The 26,235-nt window shown below is 34.6% G+C and overlaps 1 non-coding gene across 2 annotated transcripts in view; it reads left to right on the top strand.

Moving 5' to 3' along the window:
• The window catches only part of LOC106968043 (uncharacterized), a 204,289-nt gene that overhangs the window by 157,397 nt on the left and 20,657 nt on the right, over nucleotides 1-26,235 (top strand). For both annotated transcript variants that reach the window (XR_008297745.1, XR_008297744.1), the window contains exon 4: nucleotides 21,200-21,265. This is a non-coding gene — a transcript (uncharacterized LOC106968043). The remainder of the gene's footprint in view (nucleotides 1-21,199; nucleotides 21,266-26,235) is intronic.

Below are 26,235 nucleotides of genomic sequence, written 5' to 3'. Positions count from 1 at the left end.
GTCTCTTCTTTAACATCTAGAAGTCACTCATCACCCCTCTGGCAATGCCCATCCTCTGGCAATGCCTGACTATACCAAGCTTCTCAAATGTACCTATCCGATTTTCCATATGTTGCTTCTGCTGCTGAGAATGCACATCACCCACCTCTGCCTTTATGGCTGATCTAGCTTACTCTTATTTTCTAGAGAGGCATTTCTCAAGAAGTTTGATCCTTCTACTTCTCCCTTAACACCTTTCATCTCCCCAGTCATAAAACTTTCCAAATATAAAAATGCTTTACAATTTTCTATCATTATTTTAACGTGTACTCATCACCTGCTAAATAGTCTCATGAGAACAGAACTTGTGCTTATCCTAAAACCAACATGGCCCAGTATCTGGCACTTAGTAAGAGTTAAAAAATATTTGTTGATTGAATATATGTTGCTCATCAAAAATGATTGTTCAGGTTGATCCAGAGGAATACTTCAAAATTTCTGAAACTTTGAGAAGTATAATTTAATAACAATTGCCATTCTAATTTGATAGAATTAGATGGAATTTTCTTTTTCATTTTTCTTTTTTTTCTTCATGGAAACTAAACCAATTTATAGTGATGATTTATAATAGCAATGCGTCCTCAGGCAGACTTCATCTGTTTGGACATCAGTATATTACCAACTAGTTAAGGTTTTGATAAAATCCAATGAACTCCTCTATAAAGCATTTAGTGCAGTACTGGACACATAATAGGCATTCAACAAATGCTATTATTTTACACTTAATGTATACAATGAACTCTTTTACCTAGTATTCTGTTATATGTCGTTGCCTATGTATTGACTGGTATGTCACAAAAAACTCACAATCACAACAGTCCTTTAAAGTTTACCAAGGACTTTCATATCTATGATCTTATTTAATTTTCACAACCCTGTAAGTCATGTAGAACATGGACTATTAACCTGGCTGTAACTCAGTTCTTCACCAAAATAAAGAAAAATGGGGTGCCTGGGTGGCTCAGTCAGTTAGGCATCCGACTTCGGCTCGGGTCATTGTCTCGTGTTTTGTGAGTTCGAGCCCTGCGTCCGGCTCTGTGCTGACAGCTCAGAGCCTGGAGCCTGCTTCAGATTCTGTGTCTCCTTCTCTCTCTGCTCCTCCCCCGCTTGTGCTCTGTCTCTCTCTATCAAAAATAAATACATGTTAAAAACAAAAAAAATTTAAATAAAATAAAGAAAAATAAGGAAAAATGGGAGCATCTGGGTGGCTCAGTCGGTTAAGTGTCTGACTCTTGATTCAGCTCAGCTCATGATCTCACAGTTCATGAAATCAAGCCCTGCATGGGGCTCTATGCTAATAGTACAAAACCTGCTTGGGATCTCTCTCTCCCTCTCTGCCCAACCCTCAATCATGTGTGTATGTTCGTTCTTTCTCTCTCTCTCTCTCTCTCTCTCTCTCTCTCAAAATAAATACACACACACACACACGAAAAATGATTGGCCCAGGCAGACAGATAGTAGGTCAGATAATGGTAATTAAAAGTTAAAATAATGGCAAAGTCTCTTTATGTATATATAACATTAAACTGTATGCGTAAGATAAATTTTTATTTGTAAGTTTCTTTTTACATAATATAGGTTTGTTTAATTACTGCAGATGCCTTATACCAATGCTTACGTCCACTACTTCAGACCTCTAAATGACAGCTATAATTAGACCTTTATAGTTAGTTCCTGAGGTGTCTTCTCCATCTCTCACAGGTTCAGTAATATGGCTTTAGAATTTCTAAGTCTTTAGATGTTTTCCTTGAAAAAGAAGTGAGTTTTCGGTATGTTATGTATATGATTGATACAATAACTGGGACATTTGGTTAACCCAAGCACATGAGAATAAACTGTGTTAAGAAGATTTACATTTATGTTCTCTTAACATTCTTTAGCTACTGAAATAGACTCTCTAAAGAATCTTGGGTGGGTTTTTTGTTGTTGTTGTTATTAATATATGATACATTAATACATTAATACTTGTTATTAATACATGATAAATTGTGCAGAAATAAATGTTTGATGGAGCTTATATGAACAGCCTTACTCTTATAGAGCATTTGACTTTCATGCAATCAGTCTCAAATGTTAGAACAATAACAATTAAAAAGGAAAAAAAGGGGCGCCTGGGTGGCTCAGTAGGTTAAGCATCCCACTTTGACTCAGGTCGTGATCTGGCAGTTCCTGAGTTCCAGCTCCATGTCCGGCTCTGTGCTGACAGCTCAGAGCCTGGAGCCTGCTTGGGGTTCTGTGTAACCCTCTCTCTCTGCCCCTCCCCTGCTCATGCTCTGTCTCTCTCTCTCTCTCTCTCAGATCAATAAACATTAAAAAAAAGTATTTTTAAAAAAGGAAAAAAAAACTAAAACCAAACACACCAAAACCAAAACATAACTCTTAAAATATTTTGAAATAAGAGGTTTCGGTTGGATATTTGGGTTGGGGAGAGAAGGGAGCAAAGGAAAAGAATGAAATTGTACACACCTCAATGGAACTTTGAGAGGTTTCTCCCCTGAGGCCTAGCAGCAGTTGTTAAATCATCATCTCCCTCTATCTCCCTTCCCTTCAGGTAACTTGATCCCTGTTTTTTTGTAGGATAATTTAATCATTTATTCATTGCCTTCCTTAAGCAAGAAAATATATCTGCCTTCCAATATACTCACCTTAAATAGGAATAGTAGATATTCAAAATCCTGTTAAATATGTTTAAAAAGCTTTCTGATAATTTGCAATTTCTGCAATTATTGATTGATATGAATGCAGGTGAAAAATCTGTGTAATTTCCAGAGCACCATCTCTCCTCGAGTACTGTAGAAAGTGCATTGAAATGCTTATGAGTGTGTATGAGATCACTTATTCATTCAAAAAACTATTTATGTGCCCGCTGCCTGCATTATTCTAGTTTGGTAGAATGCAGAAGTAAGCAAGAGATACACAATCGCACATTTGGTGGAGGTTTCTTTCTAGTGAGCAGAGAGAAAATATATAAGCCAAAAAAATAAATTTAAAGGGCAATGTTAATACAGAAAAATTCCAGAAGAAAATAAAACTGGATAATAAGTAACCAAGTGCCACAGAAGCCTCATTGAACAAGGTCCATTTGAGCCAGAAACCTAAAAAACAAGGATTCAGTTCGAAAAGATCTGAAGAAAGAGTTTTCCAGACATCTGGAATAATGAATGCAAAAGTCCTGAGGTAGGATTAGTTAGGTTAGGCCATTGTTGCTGAAACAAAGGCATCAAGGGGAGAAACAGGAGATAGGTAGATAACAGACAATTTACCAAAGGTTAAGCAGGTAGAATTCAGTTCTATGTGAGGTGTGAAGTCACTAAAGGATTTTGACCAAGAATTTAAAATGAAGAAAGGTGGTATAGACTAGTTAGGAGCATGGCTTTTTGGAGCCAGACTGCATGATTTTGAAACTCAGCACTGAAAATTGTTAGCTCTGTGACCTTAGACAACTCAACTTTTCTAACCTCAATTTCCCATAAAATAAAGTTAATCTAACAGTATCCATTATACTTTATATGATTGCAGAGTATTAGTATCTATCTTATTATTTTTTAAAAGACCACACTGGAGCAGTAGGAAGAAAGAATTGCATGAAAGGAAATCGAAATGTTGAACTCATTTGGAGGTTGTGTTAGTTTCTATTGCTAGCATAATAAACTACCACAAACTTAGTGGCTTGAAACAACACAAATTATCATATTTTGGTTCTATAGGTCAGAAGTCAGACATGGTCTCACTAAGCTAAAAGTAAAGATGATTGGCAAAACTTCATTCCCTTCTAGAGTCTAAAGGGGAAAATTCTCTTCCTTGTCTTTTCTAATTTCTAGAGGCCACCTTCATTCCATGGCTCATAGCCCACTCTGCCTTCAAAGGCAGCAACAAAGTTCATGCCTTCTCACATTGTATCTCTCTAACTACAGCTAGGAAAGATGCTCTACTTTCAAGGACTCATGTACTTAATTTGGACTCTCTAAAGATAATCCAGATCAATCTCATCAAGGTCTATACTCTTAATCATATTTACAAGGTTCCTTTTGCTGTGTAAGGTAACGTATTTAGAGGTTTCACAGTTAGGGCATAGGCACCTTTGATTATTATCTGCCTAACGCTGTAACACAGGTAGGTTTTAGGAAGATATTTTAGTAATATTTAATATAGTAATAGTTTAGTAATTTAGTAATACTTGGTAATTTTGAATTTAGTGATATTTAAACAATTATTTAAAGTAATATTTCAACAAGCCCTGCTTTCGGTGAGCCCAGCTTCTCACTCTCTCTCTCTCTCTCTCTGTCTCTCCCCCCGCCCCTGCCCATGGGATTATGTCTCTCTCTCCACCCTCACTCACTTGTACCCTCTCAGAAAAAAAAAAAAAAGAATAAAATAATAGGTTATGTTTAAACAAGTCTTTTACTAAACTTATGTCTAAAAACATACTGTTGGGGACACCTGGGTGGCTCAGTCACTTAAGTATCTGACTCTTGATTTTAGCTCAGGTTATTTCATGGTTTGTGAGATTGAGCTCCACATTGGGCCCTGACAGCATGAAGCCTGCTTGGGATTCTCTCTCTCACTCTCTCTCTGCCCTTCTCCAGCTCATGCTTGCTCACTTGCTCTCAGAATAAATAAAATAAATTTAAAAAGAGTAAAATAAAATAAAAATAAAAATACACTGTTGGCTTCAAATTATAGGTGTTCCTCATTATCCAAAGACATTTAAATCTTCTCAAAAGGGGAAACATATCTTAGTAAACATCAAATATCAATTTTCAATGAAAATTAATTTGAGTTTACTTTATTTCAGAGTTAACAGTTTAGCTATATTACAATTACATAGTAATTCTTAGAATTAAAAAATTAAGAATCTTTTTTTAAAATAATTTTTCAGCAAAATAGTGTGGTAGCATGATAGGACATTTTTAAATTGACCTTTCAAAGAAAAATAGTAAAGAAAGACATTTTGGCAATTAAGAGCCCATTTCTGATTAAGTAAACTTAGTTAATTTAGACCAACTCTTCTACTAAAGATAGCTAGTGAAGCTGGGATAAATAGGTAATAGAGACTAGATAAAGAGATAGACACATACATACATACATACATACATACATTTATAGGAGAGTCTTTGAAGAGCTACTAAGTCAGTGAAGAATTGCCTATTCAGTGTGGCTATGAAAAAAAAAAAAAAAAAAAAACAAAAACAAAACAGAAAATGAAGCTCTGGAAGGTGAGCCTAGCATTTTAGACACTGCCCCTGCAGGAATCTACTAGTACTGTTAAATGCTTCTAAGAGGAAGATAATTTGAGTCATATTTTTGACAACCTTATAGGAGTGGCTGGCTAAAAATTACACTTGAGTACCAGCTAAGGTGGGAGATCTCTGATAAACTTCTATATATTTTTGGTTTAAATTTAAAAGAGATACATACTGGAGAAAATGTGTATTAAATGTAAACTGGGACTGCCAGAGACTACAGTCCCACTTCAAATCATATCAAAAATTTACAAATATATCTAATCAAAAATAATCAGGAACACATGGTGACAAGAATATATGAATTAAAATCAGCAGAAACAAAATATAATAGAAACCTATTAAATGGGGCTCTAGATTTTGGAGCTGCCAGACCAAGTTTCAAAGTAACTGTGTTCACTATATTCAAATAAATAAGACAAAAAATCTAGAGGGTAGAAATTCTGCAACTGAAAGATTCCAAAACTGAAGTTGATAATTTAATGATAGGATTTAACAGCTGAGATGTAGTTGAAGAGAGAATCAGTGACATTGAAGATGGGTCAGAATAAAACATCTTAATGAATCATGGAAGTAAATGAATGAAAAAAGCAAAAAAAAAAAAAAAATGGGTAAGACACATAAAAATTCAGTGAGATACACTAATATGTTTATAATTGGAGCCTCAGAAGAGAAAGAAGCAGCAGCAATATGTTAATAGATAATGGATAAAATTTATCCCTTGATAGAACATATGAAATTTAAGAAGGTTTATGAGATCCAAGCCAATTATGACCAAACTACATTTTACTCATAACCCTGAAAATTTGAAACAATAATAGTATGTAAAAGAAACTAAGAACACACAAAACATTTTTAAAGAAGTGATAATTAGGGGCGCCTGGGTGGCGCAGTCGGTTAAGTGTCCGACTTCAGCCAGGTCACGATCTCGCTCGCAGTCCTTGAGTTCGAGCCCCGGGTCAGGCTCTGGGCTGATGGCTCAGAGCCTGGAGCCTGTTTCCGATTCTGTGTCTCCTTCTCTCTCTGCCCCTCCCCTGTTCATGCTCTGTCTCTCTCTGTCCCAAAAATAAATAAACGTTCAAAAAAAGAAAATTAAAAAAAAAATAAGTAATAATTAGACTGAGAGCTGAATCTTTAATAGAAATAATAAAAAAATAAACTGTGCAATATTATCTTTATAATGTTAAAACATACTACATACAAAGCTAGAATGCTAGACCCAGAAAAAAAAATGATAAACATCTTCAAGTATTCATTTGAAATAAAATTACCTTCATACAAATAAAAAATAAAGAGAATTTTTCCCAAAAAAGAGGAATACAAGGAGTATTTCTCAAGCAGAAGGAAAGAATCTCAAATGCAAGATTAGAGATGCAGAAAGGAATGAAGAGCAATAAAGATGGTCAATATCAAGGTAAATCTAAATAAACATTGACTATGTCTATAATGATTACTATATCAAATCACAATGTCTTAGGATATATGTGTATGTAGATGTATATCAAAAGAAAGAGAATTAAAATATACAATTTCATATAGCTGAAATGCAGTAGTAAAAATTTTAAATGTTTTAAATAACTTAGATTTTCTTAAGGTAAAAGCACTAATTAATATTAGACTAAGTCAAAGATATTGTATTCCTAAAGCATTCACAAAAAAAGAACAATAAAAAAAAAGAAAATACATTTCACCAACAAAAGAAAAAGTGGAACCAAATAAATACATTATATATACCCAAAAGAAGCAGAAGGTAGGAATAACAAAAGAAGGAAGAGGGATAAATAGAAAGCAAATAGAAAGAGGACAGATTTTAATACAACTATACCAATAGTTATAGTTCTTATAACTAGACTAAGAGCTCTAACTAAAGGTAAGATAAAAGACAAAAAAATAGCCTACAAGAAAACATTTCTAAAATATGAGAGTGCAACAAGGTTGAAGTTAAAAATTTGGGGAAAAGATATAGAATACAAACAAAAGAAATGTTTTAAGTTCTATCAGTATCACACAAAGTAAACTTTGGTACAAAAAAAATCATTATTGGGAATAAAAAACCCATCAACTGGCAAAAGAAACATATCTTATGACAGAGGAATTTCTCTTAGTATTACATATATTTTTAAAAGGCATACATATATGCACCAAAAGACACATATAAAAATGTTCATAGCAGTGTTTCATAATAGCCAAGGACTTAGAAAAACCCAAGAGCAGAAGAATGGATATTTAACTGACAGCATATTTATATACTGAATATTATGTGGCAATGAAAATGAAAAGCTACATTAGCTAAAGCTAATGACATATTTGAATATCATTAATCCTTATTGATCAAAAGGACTGAGTCAAGGATAATATATACTGTAATTTTCCATTTATATGAAATTCAAAAACTAAACAGTAATAGAAGCAAAACTAAAGGATAGTAATAGAAATTGATATTATTAAGCTCATTCACAGGGAAGAAATATGAGTAGGAGGAGAATGAGTGGGGCATTATTTCATTTCTTGAACTGAGTGATGATTACAGAAGTGTTCTCTTTGTGGCAATTGAACTCTGCAGATGTTTTCTCTATATTCTTCTCCATATATGTGTCATACATTACATATTTACATTTACCTATAATAAAGTATATTATATATGTATATACATATATACATATATATGCTTATATATGTATATATACACAAATATGTTTATATATTGCATATATAGATGCAAATATATGTATATAACATATATTTGTATATGTATATGTATACATATATATACATATATAATGTATATATAATCAGAAATTGGGGTATGAGAAAACATAACTTTATTCTCTCTAAATGAAGTCAAGTTTTTATCAAGCCCCTATGACAACTGATAATGGACAGCACTTGACCTTGACAAATAAAGGTATCTCAGTCTCTTCTTTTTTTTAAATAGTCTATTTAGGGTAGTTGGACTTGATATAACACCAGCTGTCCTCTCTTCTTTGCCCAGATCCCTCCTCTGATGCAGTGGTCAGCATCTCCTCTAACACTGAGCAATTATTTAAAGGACATAATATTTAACAAGTGCTAAAATAGTAGACTTCATAATACACTACATGACTTAGTTGGGCCTTTATATCAACTATCCTCATGTACCAGTTTTATCCCCCAAATTACTATTATGTACTTCAAAAGCAGGCTTCATATCTAAGTTTCCTTTTTGTTGTTGTTTTTGCTTCCTCTGCCTAAAAAAATAGACTCCAAGACTAAATATTCATTAAATGTTTGTGTTATACTAACCATTATCACATACTTTTAAGGTACAGGATTAATATTTCCATGCTCTGCTAGAGGAAAGTAAAGTTTAAAGAGATAAATTAAACTACCCATGGGTTCACAGGTAGAAAATGACAGTGTTCATAATGAACATCTGATTCTATAGCTAAACGTTTGTTTACCAAGTCTGTACCCTTTCTAAGTTAAAAGTCATTTTAGATTAACTTGAAGCTCCATTCAACTCTTTACATTTTTTTCTATAGCACTATGGCTTTAAAATAAGAATAATAGATTTCACAGGTTATATTTTTAGTATGTGATATTTTTACTATGGATCCATGTGATGAGATTATTTTCTAAAGCAGGAGTTGGCAAAGGACAGTCTGAAGGTCAAATCCAGCCTGATGCCTATTTTCATAAAGAAGTTTTACTAGAACACAATCACTCCCCTTAATTTTTGTATTATTTGGCTGCTTTAGCACAACAGCAGAGCTGAGTATTTGCAACAGACACCATATGACCTACAAAGCTGAAAAGCTTTACTGTCTGGCTCTTCATAAAAAAAATTGCTAACTCTAGTATGAGGATTCCATTATTTTCCAATCATGTATATTGTGGACTCTGAGTTTCCTGGACACCAAAATAAAAAGGAAAACAACAGATTGTCATTATGCCATGAAAGAGAAAAGTAGCAATGATCTTTTTAGAACTTTGCTAAATTTGCTATTTGTATATTTACATTACTTTTAGTAGTAAAATAGAAAATGGTATATATCAGTCAAGGTCCAGGGTCTAATGAGGAGACAAATATAACATCAGTCATTTGCACAGGGAAAAATGGATAGGAGCAATTTTCAACTATTGGAAGGGAGTTATGAAAGAACCATATTGCAGACAGAGGATGTGGCAGGACTGAGCTCCTTGCAAGTGGTTTATCCTAGGGAAGTATGATCTGAGGATGCCACTGAAGTTCCCTCACTGAGTAATAATAATGGCGAAGTGGTGGGGACCCAACAGAGAATAGTCCTCCTGACTCCATCACCTTGTATTTCACTCCTGTGCCCTTTGTTGATGAGGGGTTACATTCTCCACCTGGCAAGATCCCCAAGATCCAGCAGGGCAAAAAAAAGGTGGATGTGAAGCTGAGAAGTAGGAAGTAGGTAACTGGTGCCTATCGGAATATGAGTTTACAGAATAAGTTTACAGTAAGTGTCTCAGATGCATCTTTTTAAAACTGATTCAATTAACATTTGTCATAACATTATATTAACCTCACGGGCGCTTGGGCAGCTCCATCATTGAGTGCATCCGATTCTTGACTTTGGCTCAGGTCACAATCACAGGGTCGTGGGAATATTGTTTTAATTATAGATCACTTTTCTCTAGAGAAAAATAGCCTGAAGAAATTAAAAGTGGGGTCTAGTTGGTGTTAAAATAACAATACAAAATGATGCTCTCTATTTTTATCCAGTGTTGGGAGTACTTCCAGGTGCCTTCAAACTCTACCAGCTTATCTCTCTGTGTTCCAAAAAGGTCCATACATTTGTTCACAAATTATTCCTCTCTGTGTTATCTGCCATTTTTTCTCCTCTACTTCTCTAGACCACTGGAAAGAAAATGGCTGCTGAATATGCTGAAATCACCATTAAGCCACAGAGACACTACCAAAGTAGCCATTGCTCCAGTGCCCAGGCCAAAATTGCTGGTGCCTATACAGAAGACAGCATGATGTCTCTGCTGTTGTCAGAGTTGCCAATATATGTGAAAGCATTTCATCTTCCCCCACTTTTCTTCTGGTCCATTGCTGGATGGTATTGCCCACTTAGACTAACATGTGCACCTCCACCATGACTTGCACATACCATATATCTTTAGCAGAAAGTTAGAGACTCACATTTTTTTCTCCTCTCATTAGGACTCAAGGACATACCCACAAGAGAAGGACTAAAGAAAACTCCCTCCTTCCAGTGATATATGAACACTTTTTATGAGAATGCATTTTTTTTATGCATCTTAACTCACACTGCTACAGGGTTCTTTCCCATAAAGCTCTTTGGTCTTTCATGCCAAGGCATTCCAGATAAATCCCTACTGTTGAACTTCCGGACATGTCCCAAACATATCTAAATCCTATAGTTACAGTTTATCCTGAAATCTGTAAGTCTCTAAGGCATAAAAATGAAGTTTGTTTTTTCACCCAAAAGAATAGAGATTTAACATTACATCATGTGAATTCTGCAGATATCCTTATAAAAACTAATCTTATGTGTTTCTCTCTCCCTCTAGTTGGTGAATTTCTCAAAAACAGAATTTTTTTTCTGAGTTTCTAAACATTTTCACACTTAACACAATACTTAGTACAAATAGGCATTCAATTAACATTTGTGGTTCAAGTTTGCATGAAAATGAAGTGAGTTAACAGATCAAGTGAAAATCCAACGTTGTCTCCATACTGTTATAGTTAATTGTTTTGGCTCAGTTTACATGAAATAATCAAGATTAGTTTGCTGATTCTCACTTGCTTTTCATATGTCAACATGTTAAAAAAATAGAAAAGATCACCATTATTAATGTATGTGAAAATATTTCCGTAAACAATTATGTTTACAAGGTTTTTCCACTTTTACACCAAGATTTGGTAGTTGATGGAACAAGGAAGGCCAGTAATCGCTGTTGCTAATGGTAACATATCCTGAAGACAAACATGAGGGAAATCCTGGGAAGTACTGTGGAGAAAACTGTAGAGTTACAGGGAGGATATCAAAGTAAAAATAGAACAATTTAGAAATCACCATCTTTCTTTGAATGGATATCCTGGCAGTCAAAATCCCCAAACAGAAGCTAGTTGAGCCAAGACTTCCTTTGAAACCACTTCTATTTCATGGAAACTAATTTTTAAAATGCTCAGTGGTTTAGGAACATGAAGAGTCAGTTTACAAATCATCATCCACTTCATGAAAAGAAAAAGAAAAAGAAATCATCAAGAACCCAGATTTAAAAACCATATAACAGAGTTAAACATGAAGTCATGTGACAAATTAGAGGGACACCCGAGTAATTTCAACACAGTCAAATCATCAGCCTTCAGTCCTCATAGTGATTATGCTCTCAGCTTACATACATCTCTGCATTGCTGTGGCATCCTAATAACATCTGTTAAAAATCCTGACATGTTGGTAATGTGAGGAGAGAACATCCTTCAGTGTACCTATGCCAGTAAGCAAATGTCTGTTCTAGTTGCTGAGGTTTTTAGTCTTTCTGACTATATATAGCTCATACTTCTCTAATCGCTGTACTTTGGAGTCAAGTATATTCAAGAGCTCAATGAAAATAAGCAAGTTGTGATTATTAACTAGTTCATACGTTGGTTTAAAAATCCATGTCTATGATAAAATGCTCTGTTAATAGGCATGCACTGAATGTGTGTTAAATCTGGACTTTCTGTATTAAATACATTTTCTTTTTTCTTTTTTTAATGTTTATTTATTTTTGAGAGAGAGACAGAGCATGAGTGGGGGAGGGGCAGAGAGAGGGAGATGCAGAATCTGAACCAGGCTCCAGGCTCCGAGCTGTCAGCACAGAGCCTGACATGGGGCTCAAACTCACAAACCGTGAGATCATGACCTGAGCCGAAGCCGGACACTTAACCAACTGAGCCACCCAGGTGCCCCTGAATACATTTTAAATATGAAGCAATGATCTTGTTATTAGTATTAATATTTTTAATTTTCCATTTCCAAGATTAAGATTATACCCCCCCAGTCATTATATATTCTGGCCCCAATTTAACACTTTTCCTAGAACATGCACTTTAATCCACAAATGGTTTTGCATGTAATGTTTCCTCATCATTTAGTATTCTCACACATCCTTCAAATCTTAAATATCTCCTACTTTATGAAACTTTCCTCTGAACCCCCAGGCAGAGGCGATGAGGTTATTTCCTTCCTGTATGTTCTCACTGTACAGGATACAGTGGCCACTGAACTTATTTTTCAACCTCCTGTCTCAGAATGAGGTTCTCAAGCAGAGGAATGGCATGTCTCGTGTCTTTATGCCTCTATTGTTTTGCCCAGTTCTGGAGCATAACTGAGAAAAATTGTAATTTGTTAAATGAACAAATCTGCCTTCTGGATCTTCTGTCCTCTAATACCTATCCCGATACATATACATTTTATCATGCTTCAGTCACAGAGAACTATATATATATATATATATATATATATATATATATGTATATATATATATATATATGCCATTTAAAAATCATATATATATACACACATATATACGTATACGTATATACATACACACACACACACACACACACACACATATATATACACATATATATTACAATGGCTTTTCTCAAAGAGCTGTATCAGTCTGCATCTCTTAGCTGAGACAGAAGACTTTCACAGGTATACAATACAGTGACCTGTTCTCTGTTGTGTTTTAAGGGGCTCCTGAGAACTTCCTCAATTGACAGAACTTCTACCATGAGAGTATCTTCATTTCCATCACTGCCCATTCCTATTTTAACTTGCAAACACTTCTAAAAAAGATCTACCACTAATTTCTCTACATGTTAGCATGCTGCTACTCTCCAACGTGAAAATTATCTGAGAATGAGAGAGAACAATCTGCTCAAGGTTCAACACAATCTCTACTCTTGGATATGTGATTTGGAGCCTGCCACTTCAGTTTAATTTCTCAACTGAACAATTGTAATAATGATAGTAACCACCCCAACATATTGCTCTTTTATAAAATTCAACTGAATATGAAACTATGATGATAGTCAACATTTATTGAATATATACTAAGCATTTGCTTTACATACATTATTAACTTTAATCATCCCTACAACAGTACAGAATAGGTATTAGTATCCCTTTCTGCAGAAAATTTGCCCAAAGGGGGGTGTGTGTGTGAATGAAGAACATACCTAGTGTAGTAATCTGGTCAGAGTTATTTGAAATGTAAAAAGTGAAAGCTAGAACAAGAAGACTAGAAATAAGAAAGCTAGAAATAAGACTACTCAGTTAGTATGGGTTTTCATCAAATTTAATAAGGTTGTTAAGATATAAACCATCAATCAGCTCTCCAAAAGGAACTGTATTTTTAGCAAAAAAATGAAAAATCTAAGAATATTTTAGCAAATAACCAAAAAGAGCTCATGAGATGGAACCTCCAAAGAGGCCATATGATTCTGATAAAGATAAAACAAAATGGCAGCTCAGTTAAGGGAAAACTTACCACTATCCAACACATTTAGGAATCAACCTGGACGCTGGACTGGAGGCAAAGGTGATTACATGCTGTTGCTACTGTCAAGGACCTTACAATCCAATGTGACGGTCAGAGATGCAGTCAAGTTTTAAGTTAAAGGAAAGGTACTTGCATTATGAAATGGCACAGAAAGAAAAACTAAGCCAACTGGAGAGAATAGGAAAGGACTTACAGAATAGAGAGCATTTTGTGGTCTTTGGAAACTAAGTAAAGGATATTTAATATTAAGTTATCATGTACTCTTTAGAAATATCACCTTGAGGATGTAGTCTATTTGGAAAATACTGAGAAGCTCTATTCTAGGTAATGTGTATCCAAAAGACATGTGTCCCCAAAAATGGAATCTAAATTCTAAGCAAACTTAAGGTATTATCGTGTGACCAATACATATTAATTATCAGAATTTAAACAATAAGATAAAATACTGGTTTATAATTTATCTAAAAAGTATGTCCCAGACAGCACTGAAAACTGTAAAGATACGAATTTAGCTCATGTTGTGCATTTGTTTCTGAAATTCAGCCAAATTGAGGATGCAAAACAACCATACTTAGTTCCCCTTTTAATAAGATCTATGCAATAGGAAATGAGACTAGCGTCTTTGAAAATAAGTTAATTATGGAATTAAATGAAAATCCATAATTCTAAATAATTAAATTCTATAATTCTAATGTAATGTTTAGTGAATAAATTACATTTTTTCACACCAATTCTATGGATATTTCTCTTTCTAATCACCACCCCCCTACTTTCTCCACATACCTGATTCTGAGTAAAAGGAAATAATATTTTCTATCCCTCGTCAGATGGAGTTTGAATGAAAGGCAATTCCAGTCAGGACATGTTCCATAGCACTGAAATAGAACTCAGAAGTAGGGACCTCTTACTTTAATAACCTGAAAATAGAGAACAGACCCCAGAAGCTATGCATTAAAGATTAAAATCCAACAGCAATTACAAAATCAAATAGTCAAAGTAATGAGGTGACCATTGGGAGTCAGTAATAAAACCAATTGGTCTGAGAAACCAGAAAAACGAAACATAAAATGTCATGGAGTGGCAAAAAGGAAGTGATCTAGAAATGTTCCTAAAATGGAGTAAGGATGACTCCAGTAAGCCAAACACAGGAGTATCTTGTAGGTCAGGAGTATCTGATAGAGCCTGAAACAAAAGGAAAGAGTAGCCACTCCCTTTATACAAGAAGATATGAACAGTACATACCAGAAATGAAGCCACATCGTTTTAATTTTAGCTTCCATATAGTAGCTGCAGGCTGTCTGGTCTGTCCACAGGATCCCTAGATACAAACCTCTTCTAGTAGCAGAGTCAAACCTACCTGAAGAGAAACATTTGGAAAATCAAGTTTTCTCTCTGCCCTGGTAATAGTGTGTTCATAAGAAAGAGAAAATGAGGCTTTCAAGAAAGTGAAAGCTAATTTTTAAAGATGGTCTAAATCAGTGAGGTGATAATAGAATTGTACTGCTTTTCGTCTTTAACTCATTTGTAATGCTCTTGAATTTAAGTACAAAATTTTATACTATGCACCCAGAATCTATATTTTTAAATCAATTTTAAAAAATACTGAGTTAAATGAATCAATCTTTGCTTGTGTTTCTAAGTGGATAGAGCTTTAATTTTAAGACATTAGATCTAGAAAAACATTTCCAACAGAAGCTTACTTCGGAGTAGTTTAGTCAATAGCCTTGCATTCTAAATCCTCAGTTCTATAGGGAGCTTTCTCCCTAGGATCTGAAATTCTTTGGACTAAGGTAACAATGCTGGCCCAGAATCTATAGCCCTACATCTGATTTTTTCCTTCCTGAATCACCTAGCCCTTGGGGCACCTGTGTGGCTCAGTCAGTTAAGTGTCCGACTTTGGCCTAGGTTGTGATCTTATGGTTCATGGGTTCGAGCCCCACGTTGGGCTCTGGGCTAACAGCTCAAAGGAGTCTGCTTCAGATTCTGTGTCTCCCTCTCTCTCTGCCCCTCCCCTGCTCGTGGTCTGTCTCTCTGTCTCTCAAAATTAATAAACGTTAAAAAAAAGTCACCTAGCCCTGCTTCTAAAAAGAGGTTGTTTAATATATACATGTGGTTAGCATAACCTCTTTCATATACTTTTTCTGACTTTTCCCAAATACTCTGTTTACCTTAGCAGGTTTCTGGGGAACAAAGAAAAGCAAGAATGAAAAGATAGGTGTATAATTCTAGATAACTAGTTCTAATTAAAATGGTGAATAGCTGGGTATTATATATATGTGATGAAACATTCAATTCTACTCCTGAAACCAATATTACACTATATGTTAACTAACTTGAATTTAAATAACAATTTAAAAAAAAGAAAAAGAAGAGGGTGAATGGAAATTGCTTATATTCAGGAAGCATGTAGAATGTATTTAGAAATGTGGACTCTGAACACATCAGGTGTAAATCCCCCTCTCTACCACTTCCTGTCTGGGAGACCTCTGATAAGTCATGTAAGCCCTTCCTATCAAAGTTAGTTCTTTTTAAACTTACGGCGAATAATAGTACCTGTGTCTTAGCATTACCATGCAGATTAAACAAGAGTGCTGGCGCTGAGGAAGCACTGAATAAATAAATGTTGGTGGTTATTGTTGTTAGTATTAGATCCCGCATCTTGGTAATATGGAAGTAAATGGGCTAGTCTTTATTCCGATTTCCTTTACCTTCACTAAAATATCACCCTTGCTCATAGGGATGGAGGCTCATGAAGTTGCTTAGATCAGATCATCATAAATAATAAACTTTTTTTCCTCGATGAGACTAAGTTCAAGAACTCATAATTATTTAATAACATTTTGCCAAAGGAGCCGTGAACAAAACGATTAAGGGAAACACTTTATTGGGAGTTTTGTCGCTTAATGCACTCAGAATCTTTGAAAAATGTTTTAAAACTTAATACATGAAGAAGTAGCTGCTCTATCCTTTACGATTTTTAATGAAGCAATTAAGTATTCTAATACAATGCTATTTGAACTTTAATGTTTCTCATTTTCAGTGATTTTTTAGTTCATTCTATCTCTTTTATACAATAAGGAAATCTTTTTCCAATAATTTAATGCATGTTTTGTTGTTATTTCATGCTAGACTTCACGCATGAGTGAAAAATGAACACAAATGGCAGCGCCCCACTGCTGCTCAGCGACAACCGGCTGAAAGGAGAGTGTTGTGGGGCAGACCAGGGGGAGGTAGCTGTGCTCACATTCACAGACTTTTCATTCGTCAACTCTGCCCAAAGTAAAACCCCACCTTCACATTCAACTTCCTATTACCATACCCACATTCATAATTAGGTTCATGGCTGAAGGATATATTCTAATGAGAGGTGTCAAGCATTGCTTCAGTTTGGCAGGTCGGTGAATTCTAGGAAATTGGCAGACAAGGGAGTTAGAGTTTATTTCAGGTAATGAGCAGATCAGTATGAATGCTGACACAAAGAATCAAGGTGAAGTGGAAGGAACAGCATTCTTTTATATTCTAAGAAATATAGAGGAACAAGGCTAAGCGTGTGTGATTCCTGTTCGAGAAAATACCTCATGGTGATCATCCTACGTAAGATAATTTGAAGGCTGGACTTTGATTTGTAGGTTGATACCAGCATCTTGGAGGCTGAAAGATGTGAATCTTGGATGTAAAAAAAATTACTTTTGTCCATTTATGGTTTCAATTGTGGACCTTAAAGTCCTCTTCTAATCTTGGCCTGTGGATGGTTAAGATACCTCTTTATTCAAAAAACATGTGTTCACATACTTAATGTTAGGGTGAGATCTGTCAGCCACTCTTCAGGCACCCTGGCAACTAAAATAATATGACAGAAGGTAAATCTCTCAAATCGTATTTAAACTATGCTTCCATAAAACTTTTTTTATACCATTTGTATAGTACCAATCACATTGAAATGCCATTATTTCTAAAATTAACCTCTTCTTTGCAAGAACTTAAGTTACTTTAGGACACAGGTTATCTTTTACAAACTCTTTTTCCTGCCCTGTGACTTTGTCAAGACCTGATATACAAAAGATGCTCAGGAAATATTTATGGAAATGAAACTGACAACAATGTAGTTACTGTAGACACATTCTCAAGTAAGCAGTTGCCTGACTTAGTAAATCAGAGACTGGAAGACTGGAAAAAGGACTTAAGGATCATTTTAACAAGCTCCTCATTTCACAGATCAAGAACCAGAAACACAAAAATGTGACAGTTGTTCAAACCAGCTCAGGATGGCAGAGATCCAGTTATCACTTCCAGATCCCAATTACACCAGTTCATGGAGGAACAAATGGTTCCAGGGGGTCGTTGTTCTCTTAAGTATCTTCTAATCTGCAAAGGGAAAAACTGTGGGATACTTCTAAATTAAATCAGGCCTGCCAGCCAAAAGTCCAGTTTTGCAGAAGGCTGTGGGGCATGAAGATTATGCATGAAAAAAAGGAAACTCGCTTTCCTCTGCTAAATATCTATTCACCTCTACCACACAAAGTCATAAAAACATTGAAAATGCTAGTGTAGTGTGCTTGTGTGTTTAACAGAAAGAAAGAAAGAAAGAAAGAAAGAAAGAAAGAAAGACAGACTTGATCTTAGCCAAAAGGCTGAGAAGCAATTGAGAGAAAGAAAGAATAGCAAGAAAGAGCAACCTCTGAATAAAAAAAAATTATCAAAGAAATTACATTAATTATATGAAAATATAAAAACATAATAACATTTAAACAAAATATTGACTTGCTAAAAAAAGTAGAAAGGAAAACATCTTTACTAATGACCAACTAATTTTTATGATGAACACATTGATGTACTATGTACATTCTCTCTATCAATAAATACTAATGGCTAGGCATCAGGCCTCTGAACCAAAATAAATCTGTTAACTAATTTCTGTATACCTCAGTTCTCCTATTTTCAAAATGAATATAATAAAAGAATTTACCTCATAGGTTTATTGTGATGATTAAATAAACTGGTATATGTAAAACACCTTAAAGCAGTTACATGGTTCATAGTGTGTGCTCAATAAATGCTAAATATATATTTATTACATATTTTATACACATATATTGATATCAATATACACATATCACATATACACATATACACATATCAAGATATGTGTATAAAATATTTTTTTATTTTTAATTCCCAGTCATTGAGTTATAAATCCCTCAATATGCCTCAATATTTCAGGTTAGGAGTAACCTGAAACTTGAAAGGAAATTTAGAGTTTAACAAAAACTACCAAATCACTGGTAAGTCGTTCCATCCTTCCTTCCTTGATTTGACTTCAGAGTAAAATAAGCTTAAACGTTGTTTCTGCTTGAGAAAACAATGAATTAAAAGGTTTATAATTCTAGAATGCTCTGCCTGTAGTTGAGTAAATCACTATTTGTAATATACAGAGCTAATAATCGATGAAATGAGTGAAATCTGACCAGGACTTACATTCATACCTACACCTGTATACCCCCCTTGGAAATGAAAATATTTATAGTTTCATGAGCAAAAATAGTGTAACAAGAACTAATTCTGAAACAAGAAAGTGTAATGATCATATCACATATTGCACATATGTTTTATTCAGCCAGTAGAGTTGTTTAGGCAACAGGATATAAACTATGTGACAGATATGAGTATAATCAGATGAAAATTTACTTTGATTTGCTCAATATATCTGGCAATCACACTAGGGTATGGTTTTATATTTTAAAACTTTCGTATGTATGAACTTTGATCAATGTATAAAAGATAATCTAAACAAGCCTTTCTTTTATCTACTTGAACATATTTTCATTTTTGTTAATAGAATCACAAAGCTTAGAAGGACCTTACAAGTTTCCTAATCTCACCCCGCTCTTGATGTGATAATCCTTTCTTCTTCAGAACACCTGATATTTCCATTTTTTTCCCAAGTAGCTTTTGATATGGAAGCTAACTGTTCTTTGGGAGGAATAGTTTTATCGTCAAAAAGTATTAAATAAAAATGTTACTGAAAACAATCCTTTTGTTCCTGTTGAATTCAAATCTATCTTTTTTTTTTTTGTAATTTATTACCCAGGATAATGATAGGATTCCTTATAGATTTACTTTTCTTCAAATCCAATATATCCTTAGTTCTGATGGTCCTTAGATTAACTCCTATCCAGACCCCACCCTATGCTGGCCCCCCATTTGGGACACTCTAGTCTGTCTGTATCTCTCTTGAAGAATGATGCAATCTTACTAATATAGAAGAGGACTATTACCTCCATCCTTTGGATATCATATCTGTGTTTAAAAGTTTTGTTAGCATGTTTAGACATCTCTATCATTGTGTTTGTACTGGGTATGTTTACTTAAGGGAAAGCTTTGCTTTACTAGATGCTTAGAGAATTGAATCAGCTTGTTAGTGGCATTTCCTACTTATTTGAGAGGTTATGTCCCATGGCATATTAAAAAAATTTTATTTATTTTGATATGCCTGAGGATCCTTCCCAGTGTGAGTTCATGGAGGCAAGTTTAAGGGATGCATAATTCATGGAGATATTACTTCTCCACTGTGATGGAAGCTGATTGCCTAAACAGATGCATATCAGGAAAGGCAAGGATACCCAGAGCTGTCAAGTTTACCTCTCAGTGTCTCTGGTGTAGTACAGTGGAAAACAGTCTTGAGTAGGGTTTAGAGAAAAGGTTTTGGAATAGTCTTTCCTGCACACAAATCCCAGCTCTCTCATTTACACCTGTATGACTTTGAACATAGTCCAAACCTAGTTTCCCCATGATTTAATTGTGGATAGTACTTACTGTGTAAGATTGTTTTTAGGATGACATGGAGAGACAGTACAGTGTAGTTGCTAAAAAACATAAACTTTAACATCTGAAAAATTTGACTGAAATGTTGGCTTTACTATTAGCCAGTTTATTGACTTTGGCTAAGTTTTTATTTCTTCTTCTGTAAGATGAGGATAATCACAGTCTCCCTTCACTGCATAGAAGTGAGAATTTAATAACAATGCTGTCACATGGTAAGTTTTCAATCAATTATGTTTATTTTTATAATGACTGCAAAAGCATAATACAATACCTGTATCAAAGAAGGTAATCAATAAATGGTTATTCTTATTATTCAGTGCCCACCCCTGTAATTTCCTATAATTTTGACTTTAGACAAGTAATTCCTGACTCAGCATGGGAGAGAACACACTTGACATGATATTGTTGGAAAACTTCCAAGTATTACATGATTCTTTAGGGAAAGAAGTGCTTATAAAAATCGTGCAAATAAGCTAAAATAGGTGGGTTGAATTCTTTACAGCATAACATGGAGACCATCTTGGAATTACTTGCATTTCAATTTTGTCTTCCCCATTCAAATATAGGCTCCTTGAGAACAGGGTCAAGACTTCCACAGACCCAGCAAAATTCCTTGCATATTAAAGGAACAGGTAAATATAATTCTTTAAACTTATATACCTAAGTTTATATATCTGTATAATTCTTTAAAGTTTTTTCATCTGTATAATGGTGTTAATAATAATTGCCCCGTTATCTAAGAGTATTGTTGCATCCACAGGAGAGCAGTTACTATAGCAGTGACATAAATTATATAAAGACTTGTCAGTTTTGAAGTGCTATATGTTGACAGGTCATCAAATCATTCCATGTTCAGACACCATGTGTGCGTGTGCGTGAGAGAGACAGAGAAAGAGAATTAAGAATATATAAGGCGGTTAGCCTTCTAGTGTGGCTTCTGGCATCCCAGCATTTCCATGTCCTTAAATTGGTAAAGTCAATGATTTGAACTGTTGGAATTTAGCAGACAGAATCCTGTAGTTAATGTAACTGGTCGGGTGATCTTAATGGGGAAAGAGTGTAATGGGCAGAAATATCAAATGGCAAAGGTATTCCATCAGGCTCAGCAAACAGTGTGGCTGTAAAAACAGTTTCTGAAATACAGCCAACAAGACTCTAGCCCCATAAAATAAAGGCAGAAGCCAATGGGCTTTGCCTCAAAGGGGGATCTGTAAAGCTCTAGTCTGTTGTAAAATGCTCCATCATAGCAAGTACATATGTGCAGTGTGCCCTAGACATGGAATATATCAAAAATCTGCGCAATCCAGAGTGACATGAGGAGTTTCCTAGAGTCCAGAGGCAGCATTTAGTCCTCTGATCTGGAAGATTGGATGAAACAGAAATGTAGCTTTCTGGAGTCCACTTCAGGATGAATACAAATGAAAATAGGAGGGGGCTTGTAAATGCAGTTCTCACACCTCTGAATTTCACTCGAGGGATGATTTATATCAATGAAAAATGCAGTAGAAGATAAGAACCTAGCTAAGAGAACATGCTTTGCATCTCTCAAATAAATGTTTTCTTGTTTACAAAGTTGGGATGATAATAAAAACAATCTTGTCAAAAAATAAATAGAAATGGATTATCAAAATATTTTTATACGACGTAAAAATGTAAGGAGGAAGACTTGTGTTTCCATTTAGCTTATAGGAAGCTGGATGACAATGTCACTTTTACAAAATCATGCAAAACCATAACTTTTTAGAATGCATCAGGAAACTGAGGTGAGTAGACAATCAGAGGTAGAAATTTCAAATGGTTGCAGCCCCCCTGAGGGGAGAAAGGGCACACAAAAGGTTTGACCTTAGGTAGAGTACCTAAAGAAGGCCATCATTAAAGTGGTTACAAAAGAAAACAGTTGATATTTAAATAATATTTTTAAGACAATTTGTAAGCTACATTAGAATTTATATTTCCTGGAAGCTCAAGACATAAGTGAAATCCTTATTTGCTAGGCCTATGACATACTAAAATTTAACACACACAAACAATAGCTGACACTGAACTCAGCATGAGAAATAGTAAATGAATTTGAAGCTAGATCAATAGAAAATATTCTTACTGAAATACAGAAGGAAAAGAGTTTAGGGGCACTTTAGTGGCTCAGTAGGTTAAATGTCCAACTCCTGATTTTGGCTCAGGTCATGATTTCATCGTTCGTGAGACTGAGCGTCACACTGGGCTCTGTGCTGACAGTGTGGACCCTGCTTGGGATTGTCTCTCTCCCTCTCTCTGCCCCTCCCCCACTTGCATATGTGCATGCGCTCTTGTGCGCGCTTTCTTGCTTCAAAATAAATAAATGAACATTAAAAAAAAAGTTAAAATCAGACCTTCTAGAAGATAGGGGATCGTGTCAAATGATCTAATAACCATGTAATTAGAATAACAGGAAAAAAAACGAGAAGGGTACAAAAGAAATATTTGAAGAGATAATAGCCAATTTCCCCGTAAATTAATAAAAGAAAACAATCAAGAAACTCAGGGACCTTCAGGATAAATATAAATAAAAATATAATTAAACACAACATAGACAAGCAGGTAATAGCAGACTTCGCATCAGACCCTATCTAATCCAAAAAAGATAGAACATGAGCTTTAAAATACAGAAAGAAAAATTGTCACCTCAGAATTCCATTGTACACAATAATAACATTTAAAAATAAAGGTGAATTAGGGGCACCTGGGTGGCTCAGTCTGTTGGGTGTCTGACTTCAGCTCAGGTCATGATCTCGCGGTTCGTGGGTTCATGCCCCACATCAGGCTCTGTGCTGACAGCTCAGAGCCTGGAGCCTGTTTCGGATTCTGTGTCTCCCTCTCTCTCTGACCCTCCCCCATTCATGCTGTCTCTCCCTGTCTCAAAAATAAATAAACATTAAAAAAAATTTTTTTAAAAATAAATAAATGTTAAAAATTTTTTTAAAAAGATGAATTAAACACTTTCTTGAACAAAACACTATAAGAAATGTTAAAGGAAATTCTTCAAGCAAAAGGAAAATACTACTACATGGCACTGTAACTCTAAATGCACACACAGACAGAGCAGCATCAGCTATGGTAAATGTAGTAAATATGAGGTTTTAAATATTTTTAAAATCATTAAAAATAATAACTGTGTAAAGCAAAAATGGAAAAAAAACTAGGTTTATAACAGGTAAATTTTTTAAATGTGTAACAGTAATACTATAAAGGAAGAAATGGATAAAGTAGAAGGAACTGTTGAAAGATTATTAGATTATGGATGAAGTAGAAAAATATTTGGAGAAAGACTGTGACAACATAGTGCTGAATATTGTAAACCTGTAGCAACAACACAAAAAATAAAAAGTAGGTAGAAATAATCATCTAAAATAAGGCAGAATGAGAGAAAATGGGGAACAGAGAACAGATGAGACCAAAAAAAAACCAATTTTTAAGACTGTAGTTTTAAATACATCAATTATTGCATTAAATGCAATGGTCAAAACAAACCAATTGAAATTTAGAGATTGTCAGTGTCAGATGGCTTAGATTGACTGACCATAAAAGAATGTGGGGGAAAAGATACACCATGCCATCAACAATCAAAAGAAAGCTATAGTGAATTTTTTAATATCAGACAAAGTAAACTTCAAAACAAAGATTTTTACTAGGAATAAAAAGATAAATTACCTAATGATAAAGAGATATAAAAAGCCCTAACATAAGGCAAAAGCTGATAGAACTGAAAACAGAAATAAAGAAATTTTGGAAACATCAATAATCCTTCAGTAATTGGGAGAACAAGCAGACAAAAATCATTAAAAATGTAGATTTGAACATTATCAGCCAACTTAGCTGAGATTTATAGAATATTCCACCCACTAATAATAGAATACACATCCTTTATATGTTTTGAAACTTAAAAAAAAAAAGTTTCTTTATTTTGAGAGAGAGAGAGAGGAAGTCCCAAGCAAGCTGAACAGTGTCAGTGCAGAGCCTGATGTGGGGCTTGATCTCATGAACCATGAGATCATGACCTGAGCCGAAATCAAGAGTCAGATGTTTAACGAATGAGGCACCTATGCACCCCCACATTCTTTGTAAAGTACACATGAAACCTCACCAACTATATTATTGGCCATAAGACAAATCTTGACAAAGTTATAGGCATTAAAATAATATAAAGTATGTTTCCTTAATACAAAACAAACTAGCAATCAATAACCAAAATAATATGGGAAAAATCACCAAGTATTTGGAAATTAAATGACATATTCTAACTAACCAGTAGTCAAAACTTTGAAAGAAAATTAGAAAATATTCCAAATTAAATAAAACATGAAAACAGAACATATAAAAATGTATAGGATATAACTAAAGCAGTGCTTAGAAGGAAAATATATTACACTATATAACTATATTAGAAAAAAAGAAGTATCTATAATCAATAATCTAAGCATCCATATTAAGAGCATTGAAACAGATGAGCACATTAAACACAAATCGGGAAAAAGGAAGAAAACAATATGAAGTAGCAATCATTAAAATAAAATGACCAACGCACCTGGGTGGCTCAGTTCCTTGAGCATCCAACTTCTGCTCAGGTCATGATCTCAGCTTAGCTCAAGCCCTGTGTTGAGCTCTGTGCTGACAGCTCAGTGCCTGGATCCTGCTTCAGATTCTGTGTCTCCCTCTCTCTATGTCCCTCCCCCGCTCTCACTCTGTCTCTCTGTCTCTCAAAAATAAGTAAACATTAAAAAAATTTTAAAAACAATGAAAATAAATAAATAATAAAATTACCAAATGCTGATTCTTTCAATGGATAAATAAAATGTATAGAATTCTAGAATGACTAATTTAAAAAAAAGACTGAAGAAAAAGAGCACCAGAATTAAATAACTTTAATACTTTAATGACATGGACATTTTATATGAAAGATGAAAGCTATGAGAGCTCACTCAGGAAAATTAGCTAGAATGATCAGCCCTAGACGTATTAAAGAATTTGAAGTTGTAATTAAAAACCTTCCCACAAAGGCAACTCATGGCACAGATGACCCTACTTGGGGATTTCGATGAAACATTCCAGGAGCAAATAATACAAATTCCGCACAAACTCTTCTAGAAAATAGATGTGGGTTGTTATTGACTGAATATCTGTGTCCCTGCAAAATTCGTGTATTGAATGAAATCCTAACCCCCCAATGTGATGTTATTCAGAGGTGGAGTCTTTGGGAGGTGATTAGGTCATGACAGCGGACCTTTCGCGAATGGGAATATTGCCCTTATCAAACAGGTTCCAGAAGAAGACCATAATTTATGACCCAGAAATTAGGTACCCACCAGACAACAAATATGCAGACTCCTTAATCTTGGACTTCCCAGAACATGAGAACTACGTGTTTGTTGGTGAAGCCAGCTAGTCTATGGTATTTGAATTATAGCAGTCTGAACGGACTAAGACAAGCATGTAGTTCTTCTCGATTATTTTATGAGACCAATATAACCATGTTACCGAAATCTGAAATATAAATTTTAAAGAGATAAAAGGCCTATATCCCTCATTAATAAAGATACTTAAAAAATTACATCACTTCAAATCCAGC

Source organism: Acinonyx jubatus, chromosome C2 (genome assembly GCF_027475565.1).
Source record: "Acinonyx jubatus isolate Ajub_Pintada_27869175 chromosome C2, VMU_Ajub_asm_v1.0, whole genome shotgun sequence".
Classification (NCBI taxonomy): Eukaryota; Metazoa; Chordata; class Mammalia; order Carnivora; family Felidae; genus Acinonyx; species Acinonyx jubatus.
The sequence above is the reverse complement of the archived record's forward strand: the minus strand, read 5'-3'. Positions and strand labels throughout refer to the sequence as shown.